Here is a 14,987-nt window from a genome sequence, read left to right as displayed (position 1 = left end):
TTGCTTCTTCTTCCTTTTCCCTGGCCTCTCGGGTTTTAGGTTCTGGCTATGATGGTGCTGATTTTCGGTGGGAGAAGGCTACTAGTTTGGTGGAGGATGGATGGACTATAGTAAAAGGAAAAAGGGGAAAGCCACCCATTCCCTCTTTTGACATGGCAATGAGGTCTAACTTGAAGGGCTCAAAAGGGAAAGTCTGACTCACCTGGCTTTTGGCCAGTTGTTCCCTAGCTCTTTTGGCCTTTTGCTCTTGGTAGTGTGTTTCATTTTGGGGTTTTAGGAGCCCATTAAAATCCTATTTTTGTGGTTGTTATTTTCTTGTTTTTTGTTTTGCCACAATGGTCACCTTTTTTTTGGTGACTTGTTTCTCCTTTGTTGACTCGTATAAGGTTTCAGGCACCCTTCAAAACCTAGTTGTATGGCTGATGTGTTCTATTTTATTTGTGATGCCACTTTGGTCACTTCTATTTTGTGACCCATTCTTCCTTAGGACTATAGTTTGTTTGGTTTGGGCTTCATTGAAAAATCTTGATTTGTAAAGGGTTTCAAGTTCCCTTCAAAGCCTGTTTATCTTATCAAAAACATAAAACTTGCACTATGCATGATGCTGAAAACTTGAGGGAGATAAAAAATAATATTTAACTTAATAAAAACCCTAGTGCCATACTTTTTTTGACCATACAGAGCCTACAACATTCACAACCACCTCATACCAAAGAGTCTCTAAGATGCTATAATTGAGTTTTGAGATCGATCTTCTAAACTCATATCGATCTTCTAAGTTGTAACTTAGAGCTTGTGAGGGCTATTGGTGAAATGTCAAATGTTGTAGGTCAATAATGTTGAAGTCTACAATAACCTCTCTCATTTTAGAGAGATCACATTCCATTTTGATTTGGCACAATGATCTCTCCCTATGCAAAAACTTGTAGTGTGCCTCAGTTCATTAGTGCATCACTGCATAACTTTGAAATTGTTGATCATGGCATGCAATCATCAATGCCATTAGCACTAGATGGGTGGTTTAACCCTAGTGACACCCTTGTTCTCACTATAAAGAGCCTACAACATTCACAACCATGTTGTACTGAAGAGTCTCTAAGATTCTCTAAGTGCATTTGGAGATCAATCTTCTGATGGTCATAACTCAAAGCTCATGGGAGTTATTGGTGAAATGTTGAATGATACAAGATGATGATGTCAAGGTCTATAATAAAATATCTCATTTATGAGAGATCACATTCCTTTTGGATTTGGCACAATGATCTCACCTGATGCCAAAACTTTCAATGTGCCTCAGTTCATTGGTGCATCACTATGTAACTTTGAAACCATTAATCATGGCATCAAATTGTCAGTGCCATTATGGTGTAAGGGACTTCGCTAATGTTTTTTTTTTGAAGTTATTAGAGTTTATTTAGGTGTGTGTGTGTGTGTGTGTTTAATAAGTTCGAAGAGTCCTTGTAGTGCAACTTATCCAATTGTAAGAGCCAAGTTACTCACTATGTCCTAGGTTGCTAAAAAGTTGCTCATTGAGCTAAAAAAATTTAATAGTTCAAATATGATTAGGTATAGGTAAAAAGTTTCTTTGATTATCTAAATAGTCCCTAGGTATATTATCTAGGGTCCTAGAATGGTTCTAGGTAGATCCATTTGGTGAAAAAATCCTAAGGAGCAAAAGTGCTTACAAGTTGCAAAATTGCTCAAAAGCTAGTTGAGAAATTTTTGCAAGAAATTGGAAATGGTAGTTTTGGAGGTTGTAACTACCCATGATTGAGTATATGAGCATGAAAGATCATATTTTGAGGGTTGGATGGTTTACCATCATATTATGCACATGTGGGACTAATGTACGAACTATTTTATGAGTTTTTTATTGCTTAATGGTGTAGTACGGTTGTGTACATACTGGCACAAGAGATCCAAATTATGATTTTTTTAGTTTAGTCTTTCCTAGTTCTTTTTAATATTCATACATGTTTTAAAGTTATCAGGGTTGCAAGTTACAACATTTTCTTGCTAACTGGCCTAAGAACTACCTTCACATGGTTGTTTGTACAAAAATGGTTCTAACCTAATCACCCACGGTGGATTATGCATGAAATGTTGGAATGTGTAATTTTCCCTCAAGTGAAATATAAAATAATACTATATGATTCTAGAAACTCTAGCTAGATTACCAAATAGGGTTAGTTAAAATTAATATTTAATTTTGTAAAGTTCTAGAAGTCATTTGTGTAGATAGCTCTAGAAAAGTCTATTTGTCTTATGTACATTAATTAGATGTTTTTGGAAACAATCAAAGACTTCTATAAAAGAGGCACAATGTAATGGTTTTTTCTAGATTAGGGAATGAAATGATTTTATAATTTTTATAAGTGTCTGTAGTGTGTATTTTGTGTTTTACTATTATCATTGTGGAGGATTGATTTGTGTTATAGAAAAGACAATTATTTTGTTGTGAAAAAAAGGGAAAAGGACAAGTCAACAAGAAAGTACATTATTGAGAACAAAAAAATAATGGAAAAAATATTTTTCATGAAGATTATGAAGGAACCAAAGTGTTTGTTAAGCATGAAAGAAACAACAGAGGAAAGAACAAAAGATATGGCCATTTGAGAAATTCTCCTATTGTTTTTAAAAGAAAAAAAGGATATGACATGGAGTCAAGTTTGATATTTATGTAATCTTTATTTCAAGTTGTTGAAAGATATAACAAAAAAAATCTAGAAGTAAAAAGGCATTTAGAATTATCTAAAAGTAAGAGTAAGGTTTGTTAATTGTTGATTTCAATGGGAAAAGATGGCAGAGTTTAGAAAGAGGAGAAAAATAAGTTAGAAGAAGAATCAATGATGGTGAAGAAAGAAAATGCAAGATTATTGTGTGAAAAAGATATTTTGCAAAAGGAATTGGCAAAAGTAAGAAATGAAATCGAAGAAGAAAAGTATAAATTGTTAAATGAAATTATTTTCTACATAGAGGAAATTGCAGAGCTATAAAATAGGTTAAAATTTTTGTAAGAAGTACATAATTGGTAGGTGAAGAAAAAATACAAGGTTAGAGAGAAAAATAAAGAATTAGAAGAAAATTTAAATTTGTTTGATTATGTTGAGAAAAAGAAGAAAATGTGAAGCAAATAGAATTGGAAAATAATATGTTAAAGAAGAATTTTACTACTCTGAAACAAGAGAAAGAATGTTTGAATGTGAAACCATTTGTATGTGATGTATCTTGTGACACAAATGATTTGAGTGATTATGGGATTGAGGAATGTGATTTTTCTGAAGTTGTTTACAAAAAGGAGTGTAATGATGAACATGAAAGTTGTATTGATAGAACTTCTAGTTATTATAATGAAAATATTGGTTTGAAGATTATTGAAAGAATGGGATTCAAAGGTAACTATCTAGGAAAGGATGAACAAGGATTAAGGAATTTGATTGAGACTACAGTTAGGCAAAAATATGTAGGTCTTGGATATGATGTAGGCAGTGGAAAGATAAATAAAGGTTCAAGAGAATCAATTGAAAGCATAAAGATTGTGCAATGTTCATGCTATAATAGGAAAGGGCATATAAAGGATAGATATTGCAATATACATCCTTGTAATATTTTTGGCTTGAAAAATCATTGTTATAAGACATGTTGGAATAAAGAGTGCAATAGAGATTTTATGGAAAGTTGCATCAAAATAGATTGTGGATGGAGCTATGGATTGAATTGGCAAATAATTGTAGGAATGATCAAAGGTTTATTCAGGTACAAATGTTCAAGTGTAAGAAGGAATGCAACCACATTGGGAGATAGACTAGATCAAGGCATCAAAGAGGAAAAAGGTTATTAGTAAACCCTATCATTGGCATTTGTGACAAATGAGACAAGATTATCAGTGGATCTAGTGAAAATGGGAAATCATTGGCAGCCAATTGCTTACAAAATGTTTGTAGAAATTAAAGGTCGTAGCCTTGGAAGACACTATTCATGCATCAATAGATATGAAGATTATTGAAAAATAGCATTTTGAAATTGGGCAAATGAAAAGATTTGGATTTGTATGAAACAACATTTGAGGTTGAAATTAGGGGGGAGTGTTGGAATGTGTAATTTCCCCTAAGATGAAATGTAAAATAATACTAGAGGATTCTAAAAACTCTAGTTGAATTACTAAATAGGGCTAGGTAAAATTAATATTTAATTTTATAAATTTTTAGAAGTCATTTGTGTAGATAGCTCTAGAAAAGTCTATTTGTCTTATGTCTGTTAATTTAGATTTTTCTGGAAACAATCAGAGACCTCTATAAAATAGGCACAATGTAATGATTTTTTATTTATTAGGAAATGAAATCATTTTATAATTTCTATAAGTGCCTGTAGTGTGTATTTTGTGTTTAATTATTATCATTGTGGATCCAATCCATCCATCCTTATCATGAAACTTGGTGGGGTGATAGGTTAGATAGTGTAAATGGTATTTTGGTTTTGTTTTTCATTTTTATGATGGGTTTCCAAGCCATGAAGTGATGTCCTAGGCTGACTGCTAGGGGTATGTGAGCCTGTATACACTAATAAATTTAGACCTAATTTTGGATGAGCATTTGTCACAATTTGAACACCACTATGTCGCAAAATGACAAACCCTATCATTGATCTCTTTTTGTTAAGCTTACGAAACCCAAAATGTTTATCAAAATTACAACGTTACTATTGTAGAGATATCAACCAAACTATTGTTAGGATATTCACCTCAACCCACAAGTATTGTAAGCATCCTTGTCAAAATAATATGATCTCTCCTATCAAAATTGTGACAAACACATGTCGAAACTCACGTCACACGTATAACATCCTCATCAAAATACTAAGTTCTTTTCTATTGAAATGGTGATGAATACACATTGAAATACATGTTGTATGTATATCATTCTCATCAAAATGTTTTGCTCTTTTCCATCAAAATTTCAATGAATACATGTTAAAAATTACATCGCACATATAACATCCTCGTCAAAAAGTTATGCTCTTTTCCATCGCAATGGAGATGAAGACAAGTCAAAACTTACATCACACTTATAACATCCTCATCAAAATAATATGGTCCCTTTTGTCAAAATTTTGATGTCTAATTCTATTTTTTTTAAAATATATATTATATTATTGATTAAAATATGTAATGCTATTGCACATGATTATTGAAAAGTTCTTCAACCTCTACAATAATAGCCTCCGTAGGTAAGTCTAGAGTGTTTGCATAGGAAGGACAAGATCCTTCTACTCTCATGCATGACTATTGCAGAGTCCTTCAAGCTCTGTAATGGTAGTCTCCATAGGCAAGTGTAGAGTGTTTGCCACTTTTTTTGGAATTACTAGATTTTTTAATTAAAACTCCTCAATAAGGTAGATATCTCCTTTTTTTTCATTATAGGACTTGTAGTTTACAAAGATAAGGAAGGAAATGGTGCAGATGATGGGAATCAATTGTAAGTGCCTATAAGAAGTGGAGCTAAGGGAATCAGTAGGAGAGTAGTTGCAATGCATCTTCAACAAAGCCAATGAAAGGGAGAAGGCAACCATGATTGTGCTTTTGGGGGTGGATTACTCGTCTAGCCATCATGTTCATGATGGAAATCTTATTCATGACCTTTTCTTGCCCATCATTCAAGTTATAGGCCACCTGGCACTTGTCAATGGTATGGTCAAAAGAATGCTCATGGATGAACTCTTTCACCAACTGACTGTGGCCTTAGACTTGATGGATGCCAATCTCTTAGGTGGGTAGCTAAAGGCATTATTTTCTTTGGAAGATAAGGAAAAGAAAAAAATTATGAAAAAATCCCAGACGATCTTCAAGAACTATGTTGCTCAAGTAAATGATATGATTTTTTTTTGTCATTTTGTCAAGTTAATGACAAGCTTTTTTTGGAGGATGATGTAGCTAGGTTGGCCTCAATTTGAGGGTATTGGATACCTTTATCATTGAGGATGTATTTTTTTACGTTCTAAACATGTTTTTAATTATTGACATACACTTGTTTAGATTGTAAGCTTATACCAAGCATATTGTACAATTAACAGTGTTAACCAAGAATTTTAGTTGTTATTGAGTCATATGGATAGATCTTAGGTTGCACTAAGAAGTTACTATAGAAGTGATGATTAGTAGTGTAAACTGAGCATCTTAGTGTATGCCAAGTTTACCAGTGCAAACTGAGTTATGTAGTACTTACCAAGTTCATAGCTGATGTGATGCAAGTCTATTGCTAACTGAGCTACTCAGTGTTAACCAAGAGACTCACCAAGCTCATAGTGATAGTGTTTATGTAGCTATACATTGTGAATTAGATGATTTAGTTTATATGCCAAGTTTCACAGTATTTTTTGAGTCACCATTGTAGATCTAGTTCAAGACTACTTGGAAGTGATTAGTATGGACTGAGCTTCTACATCTATAGAGTGCATGATGATGTGAAGTATTGATAGTGGATGCCAAGTATCAGAACCTCACAAAGTTAGTCTTCAAAGCCTAAGCTTCTACACTTTGGCCAACTTTGTAATATTTGTGTAAACTTGTAATGTGGCTGACTTTGTAATCATGTAATTGGATTGATATATATGTAATGTATTGTATCACATCCAAATGAAGATGAAAGGAAGTAATGTAATCATTAGAGAAGAGTAGAAGAGAAAATTATAAAGGCTACAATAGTATAAGGAGTAGCAAAGATTCATCTATCATAGCAAGGTGATTTTTAAACTCAAAGAAATCTCATTCAGCAAACCAAGTTGTAGATCAGAGATCAGCTACTATTTCATCCTAACATGTGGATCAATCAAATCCTTTAACAAGGTAGATCTAATAGTCTTATGTAAATCTCTTTACTGAGTGCATACTTTATTTTATGTTTGTAAATCCTTTCAAAAGGTGGACCAAGTAGTCCTTATTGCTCCTAATAGGGAAAATCATCAAAAGTGATCATTGTAAGACTTAACAAGCCAAATTTATACTACAATACTAAAGCCTGTGGGTATCTTCCCCACCCTAGTTTTACTTTCTATTTGGAGGGTTTCTGGGTCACCAAATCTTGTGTTAAAGTGTTATGTATGCTTTCATGTTTTTGGTTTCTCATGCATGCAATTATATCAGAATTCACAAAAAGGATTGATTGCTAAATTGGATAAAAGTTTTAGAAGTTACTGATTCACCCCTCCCCTCTTAGTATCTTAGCTTGTCACAATATTTCCAACAATTAGTATTAGAGCATTGTGGTTCTTAGAGAAAAGTTTAACATCTTGAGCAAAGATCAAAAGCAATGGAGATATTTAGACTTGACAAGGCTATTGACAACGAGAAGCTAGATTTGGAATTGGCCATTGGATAACTCAAGAAAGTAGAAGAGAAACTCTCCCAATCCCTAAAAAGAAGAAAAGATCTTGGAATACATATGAATGATTCACTCTATATTGAAGAAAGAATTGAAGACATTTATTAAATAAATTTAGATGAAGTTGATGAAGCAATCAAAGAACTATTTGAAATGAATAGTACTCTTCAAGAAGAAGTAAGAAAGCTAAGAAGAGAGAAAGGAATTTAGTCACTAAGATTGTGTGAAGTCATGGAAGAGAAAAAAAAGATAAGAGAAGAGATAGAAGGAAAGAACAATGAAATTCAGCACCTATCCCTTTAGCAAGTAGACTTCATTAATCAACTCACCAGTGCAAATGAAGAAATCATAAACCAGAGATTAGAAAATGAAAGATGGTAGAACGATCTAAATATTGAAAAACAAACCAATGAAAGAATGATAAAAGCCCAAGCAGACATGAATTAGTTGAATGAGCATAGTCACTTCATCCAAAAAAGGAAAGCAGGAATTAGATATATAAAAGAAGGTGAAACATCCAAGCAAGGAGCTCAAAGGAATCAAAAACCTACTTGCAACCACTGTGGTAAGATATGTCATACTTAAAAAAAATGTTGGAGCAATGGGAAAGAAAAATTCAATGGAAAATACTACAATTGTAATCAACATGGTCATAGAGAAAATGAATGCAATGAGAAACCAAAATTTGAAGGAAAATTTTAGAAATGTAAGAAGCATGGGCGGATGTCATCAAAATGCAAAAAACAAGATATTGAATCCAGCAAAACAAATTGTGAAAGCTATATTTGGTTGGGAATATAACACTTGGTGCAGATGTCATTACTATGGAGAATTTGGACACATTGGCATGAATTATGTAAAGCATCACTTGAGGAAAAGAGATACTATCAAAAGATGTTTCATTTGTATAGAACTTGGTCATCTTTCCAAGAACTATATGAATACTAGAAGAATAGAAGATTAAAAGAAGGAAAAAGCTAATAACATCAGAAAGTAAATGAGACAACAATGGGTTCTGAAGTCTACCAAGAATACAAGTCCAAGCAATGATGATCAAGTCACTCAAGAATTGGGTGACTCCACCATTTCCACTTGATTTCTCAGAGGAGAACTAGAACTAGGCTACTAAAGAAGACATTTAAATTAGTTCCACTTGATAGGCTAAAAGATCCATATCAATATTCAAGATGTAAAGGGATCATCGAGTAAGAAATACTAGTTACTACCAAGTTACCTTCCTTACCAAGTAAGGTCAGGTCATAGACTCTACTAAGTGAGGTTAGGTGTAACTAAATCTTACATGGCTACCAAATGATGGAAGACTCTACCGAGTAATCAATGCTAGTAAAGTGTATCATAGTCTGTCAATTTGATCTAACATTTGTTCCAGGCATTTATGATGAAATTTGATAAAAGGAATGAAATCGAAGTCATTTTTCTACCATGAATTTTGAAGAGCTATTTGCATAGAGCCATCTTCAAGAGCTTTTAAGCGATTTGAGAAAATTGTTACCAAAACTTCTCAAATTCTCTCAAACCCTACTAAGTGAAGATGGAAGCTACTAATAGCAAGATAAAACAAGGTTCATACATGTTGGTTCATGGTGTAGAATGAAAGGCACCAGATTTTAGGCTCACTCCTGCACTCGTGGAAACCTTAGATTTGAGTAGAGTGTAGTCTCAAATCCCTCCTAATGTACTATTGATCAATGATATCCATTCTCATTTTAATCATTAAATTCAGGATATTGGTACACTAGAAATGGATGAATGTTAAAATGAGTTATGTGTTGATGGTGTATTTAAACCTGAGCATCAACATCTTGAGGCTAAAGGTTTAACTCATATTCCTCACATGCCACAAGATTTTCAAGTGAAATGGATTAGGTTTATCCTTATTCATGTGTACAATAGTTAGCTATGGCTAGAGAAACCAATTCTAATAATAAATAAGATGATCTACAGGATCATTGGTCTTCCAATGTTATCTAAAGCCAAAATGACTAAAACCCTAGGTCAGGTCAAATAGGAGAAGAAAACCCTAGCCGAGGGGGATTGTAGGGGAATGAAAATAAGTAGTGTCACTAACATGGAATTGAAGTTCGCTATTCATGTCATTGCACACAAAATCTATAGTTCAAGCAGGTTGAATAGTGTATCATGTAAAGTAGTGGATTTGGAATACAAGGTAGTCAAGAATAACCTATCTCTTGACCTGGCTGAGCTACTATTGAATCAGTTCAACAAGAACATGGAAAGCATCAGGACATCAAATAACAATCAATGTAAGTTTGGCTCACTTTTTTTTGGCAATATAACTAATCAATGCAGTTTAGTCATATTTATTTGTGAAGGAAAATTGTCTATGTATTAGACAAAATTACAATAGCATGACAAATTTATTGATAGAAAAATATTCCCTCGTAATATTCTCTTGCATATTCGAATAGAGATGCATGAAATCATACTGATGATGTATACTAATGCACATGTCTATACAACCAACCTAGTTTAAGTTATGAAGGAATTAGTGATGCAATGATGTTACAGTGTAGAACAGAGCATATCAGTAGAATGTGTTAAATGACCTAATTAATTGTTTCAATTATTATATCTTGGTGAGCTGATACTAAGGATGTTATGTGAGCTAACTAAAGGAAGAGTTTACCAATATGTTTGGTACAAGTAAAGAACTTCATTTGTCAATTTAGTGTGTAGTAATTAGATGATGATGTGTAACCTGCAATTGCAAAGTTGGTATGATCTTGTGAAATGTGAGTAACAAGTGAATGCAATGTTAGTAGTTGTGATGTGAAGGAATACTATGTGGGATATGATTCAAATTGACATGTGCAAAATCATTCTTTATATGAAGAATTGATAATCAAAAGATTTGTAAAGTACAACAAGCATTTCAGTATTGTATGTATATCATTGTATAGTTGTATATTAGGGTGGTGGGCTCTTCTTGCACACATTTGTATTTGATCTACCAACTCCCAATAGAGTTGAAGAAACTACTAATAGGGTTGAGGCTTCTAACAAGACCTAGTCTCCTAATAGGGACTCAAGACACTATACATGTTTCATAAACCTCTAATAGGTTCAATATCCTTATCTAGATACTTTATATAGTGAATCATCTTGTGGGTTTCATCCCCACCAAGGTTTTACCTTGGCTAGGGTTTCCCTAGTTAACAAAATATGGTGTTATGAGTTCTCCTCTCGTATGGTTGTTTATTTTGTTATGCACTATTGGTTATTTCTTTTATTCATTTGAGAAATAAATTAATAAAATTTAGTTGTGGGCAAAAAGATTGAAAATACTGATTCACCACCCCCCCTATAGTATTATCTATTTGTAGCGATTGGTATTAGAACCTAGTTACTCAGAAGAGGCTTAACAACTTGAATAAGATCCCTATGGATATGTAAACTTGAAGAAGAATCTTGAACAAGCTCTTGAATATATTGAACTACTTACAAATGAAAGAGATGGTCTTAAAGACAGATACAAAGATGCAAAAGCCTACATTGGTGAATTAAGAGACAAGATAGATGACCTGATGCAAAAAGGGCCTAGTAAGAAAACTAGTGATGATGATATTAAAGATCTGAAGAAAGAAAATGAGATCCTAAAAAATGAGTTAAAGATAGTTGAACTTAAGATAAGTCTTAAGTAAAATGGAGGAAAGAGTGACTCTAAAATTAAAGCTAAAAATGCAGATCTAAGATCCCAATTAAGCAAGGTAACATCTTAATTGGAATCTATCCAATTAGAGCATGCAAAATTAGAGAAATACAACACTATTGTACTAAAAGGTGAGTTGGTACAAACCAAATAGCAGCTTGAGAAATTATATACCAACAATGGAAAGATTGAAGAACAAATATGTGCATAAAGACCCAGTTATGACAAGACTAGACTTGGATTCTTTCTTGGACAATCCACCAAGAAATATATTGAGAGAAAAGAACCTGATACTCCTAAAGTCAATAAGGTTCTAAGCAAGACAGATGATACGTATAAAGACAAAGATAATTTTACCCACTCTAAGAAAGTTAAAGAATCTGATCAAGATATGGATAACAAAAGAAAGGAATCTCATGCCTGGTGTGATGAACTTGAATACACTGAAGATGATTACAAAGGTAAGTCCTCCAAACCTATTTCAAAATTTTATTGTCATAATTTTCATGGATATGGTCATTATGCAGTAGATTGTAAGAAACCTAAATTTGATAGTAATAATGCAAATAGTAAGATATATAGGAACACTAACCATGCAAAAAACAAAATAAGATCTCATAGCAATGATAGTGGAGAAAGAAGACAAATTGTTTGTTATAGATGCAACAATCTTAGACACATTGCAAGGAATTGCAGAGCACCTGATGACTAGTAGAGTGAACAAAAAAGAAATGTACTTGTATGTCAGCTATGCAATAACTTTGGACACACAACAAAGTTTTGCATAATGGATAGAAGAAACCTAAATAGGAATCAAAATTTTAGAAGGAACAATAGAAGGAATAATTACAGTCTTAAGGAAGAAATGATAGAAGAATTAAAGGAATCATTTGTAAAGGCAAAAGAACTAGAAAGTTCTCACATAGTTCAAGAAGAAGCTCATCCTAATGTACCTGACAAGATAGTAAAGTCACTTATTGTCTGTGACTCATCCTACCAAGCTTAAACATTCTCAATGAAATAGTCTCAGTTATTGATAACTGATGTTAGAAAGAGTATCATTAGTTGCATAGTTAACAATATGACATAGACATTGAAAGGAGTCTACAGTGAAGTGCACATTGTTTAATATGATCAGAATAAGAATATACAGGAAGAATAATCTTTCTATTATATAGAGATAGTATAATGAACTAGTGGTAGATATGCATTTACTATGATGTACTAATTGTGAAAGATTTAAAGGACACAAATTGATTTGCATGCATCATTCATTTGCATGAAATCTAAGTGCAAGATCAAAGCAAGATTTGAAGAGTTAGAAAAGTTCACAAACTAACATGGTGCAAGGTAGGATAATCCCCAAAGGAGATGTCCTAGGCCCCAAAAAATAACCACATAGTGGAAACACAATAGCAAGAAACAATAATGCAAGATCTGATACCAAATTACAATAATATATTCATAAAATATAACTAATTACATGCAATGTACCAGGCTATAAGGCCTTCCCAATTATGGCCAAACACAAAGCAAGTGATATTTCTATAAGATCCCTCAAGATCTAATCCAAAAATTAGCTAGTCCAAATCCTCACTCTGGTAGAAACCCCCAAGGAAGATCTCAACTTGTGCTCGCAAGCCCACTAAAAAATCTCCTTGTTTTCCAAGCCATGACTACTAGCACTTCTCCAAATTTTCTCCTCTACCACCTCCTCTTCTCCATGATGGATGAATAATGACTAACAACTTTTTTACAACCCCTACTTATAAAATCTAAGCCAAAAGTCAGCCTAGAACACAAATTAAATGCAAATACATAAATTAAATGCCACAAGTTGGCCTGCAATAGTAATTAAATGCCCAAAATTGATATTTGAGTAATATTGTGATATCTCTTAGTTCCAATTGAATTAGAACTCATGCTTCAAATCATAGATATTAATCTAGGCCCTCTTCAATAATTAAAATTTCCATCCTTTAAATCATTATGGAAAATTAGTTACATAGCCTACAACAAGCACCAAATTCCTAAACAAGGCTGAGTTCCATAGACCATGCCGAGTCCCCAGACTATACCAAGCAACCAAATGCCATGTCAAGCTCAATAAATCATGCTAAGCTCTAAGATCATGCTAAGCTCCATAGACCATACCAATTTTTAATACCATGTCAAGTTCCATAGACCATGCCGAGCTCCTAGACCATGTTGAACTCCTACACCATGCCAAGCAACCAAAGACCATGCTGAGTCCCATAGACCATGTCGAGCTCCCAGACCATGCCGAGCACCAATCCTTCTTTGATTAAATACTAGTCCAAGCACCCTTGAAAGAAACTACTAAGCCTTATCCCATGAACTCCAAAGAGGTAACTAAGGAAACCCAAGATGCTCCTGCATCATACTCCCCAAGTAAATAGAAAAGTGTGTCCCACACTTTGATGTCCAAGGAAAGATTAACAACCATCTTCATCTTCACCAAAGGCTTCCACTCTAATAGGGATAAGAAAACCAATCTACACATCATCCATATCTTCATCATGCTATCAAGCACTAGAATCTCAACCATCCAATCAACATGCTCCCTCCCAGGAACAAACTGAATATAATGCTTCATTAGCAAACCCTCATCCACATCAGCAACTAGTGAATTCACAACAAAAATCTCCATATCAAAAAAAATATGTAACTCCTCATAATCAACAATCTCAACAATCTCATTGCTCACAACAAGATGCTCTACAACACACAATTCATCAACGACAACAATTTGATCATCCATGACCAAGTGCTTTGCAATTTCCATGTCAGATCCAACTAACTAATCATGAAAACCAATGTGCATCCCAACATCAACAAGGTTAGGAATATCTTCAACAAAAACCTCTAGTTTCTCTACCAGTTCTATATTAGAGTCCACAATTCGATCAACAAAACCAACCCCTTCCACCTTGACCTTGTCATACCATCTCTCACAAACAAGTCTCTCAATTGGCCAAAAAACTCTCTTTCGGATCGGTAGACTCCAACTCCAAAAAAATCTATAGAATTCCTTCCTCACCCCATCCTTAAATCAATCAGCCAAGCTAGCTCCAAACTAAGTAGACATCTCAAAAATCCTCCTTTCCACCACATCATGGAGATTCACAATCATCTCAAGGTCCAATTGTCTCGGAGCCATCTCCCATGATCTTTATAAACCCTTTGAAACAAATCCTTCCCACACTCCTTGTGATAAGCTAGAATTGTTTACAAGTTAGATCACAACTTGCCACCTCACACGAATAATTAGGAAATACATCACAAGTCTAGGACCACAGATCTACAATCCATAACTCTCTATAATCATGCCCCAACAATATCAATCCTCCATCTTTGCATCTATCAATCCATCTACAAGACCTCTACAATTTCAAGTTAGAACCATAATTTTCCACCTTGCAACCTAGAGATCTAGGACTGTAGAAAGAAAATCCACCACTAGATCAAGATCAAATTAGATCTACTTCTCCAACCCAAGTCCTAGTGCAAACTACCTCAGCTTTGGTGATCTATCTACACACTCATGAACAACCTTCCCTTTGATACCATATGACATAGTGCAAGGTAGGAGAATCCCCAAAGGAGATTTCCTAGCCCCCAAAAAAGACCACATAGTGGAAACATAATAACAAGAAATAATAATGAAATATTTTATATCAAATTACAATAATATATTCATAAAATATAACTAACTACATGCAATTTGCTAGACTATAAGGCCTTCCTGGTTATGGTCAAATACAAAGCAAGTTATAGTTTTGTAAGATTCCTCAAGATCCAATCTAAACACTAGCTAGTCCAGATGCTCACTTTGGTAGAAATCCCCAAGGAAGATCTCAACTTGTGCTCCCAAGACCACCAAGCAATCTCCTTGTTTT

The sequence above is a fragment of the Cupressus sempervirens genome, chromosome 6, assembly GCF_028749045.1.
Source record: "Cupressus sempervirens isolate cs-2001-9-10 chromosome 6, ASM2874904v1, whole genome shotgun sequence".
NCBI classification, from domain to species: domain Eukaryota; kingdom Viridiplantae; phylum Streptophyta; class Pinopsida; order Cupressales; family Cupressaceae; genus Cupressus; species Cupressus sempervirens.
Note: the sequence above shows the minus strand (reverse complement) of the source record.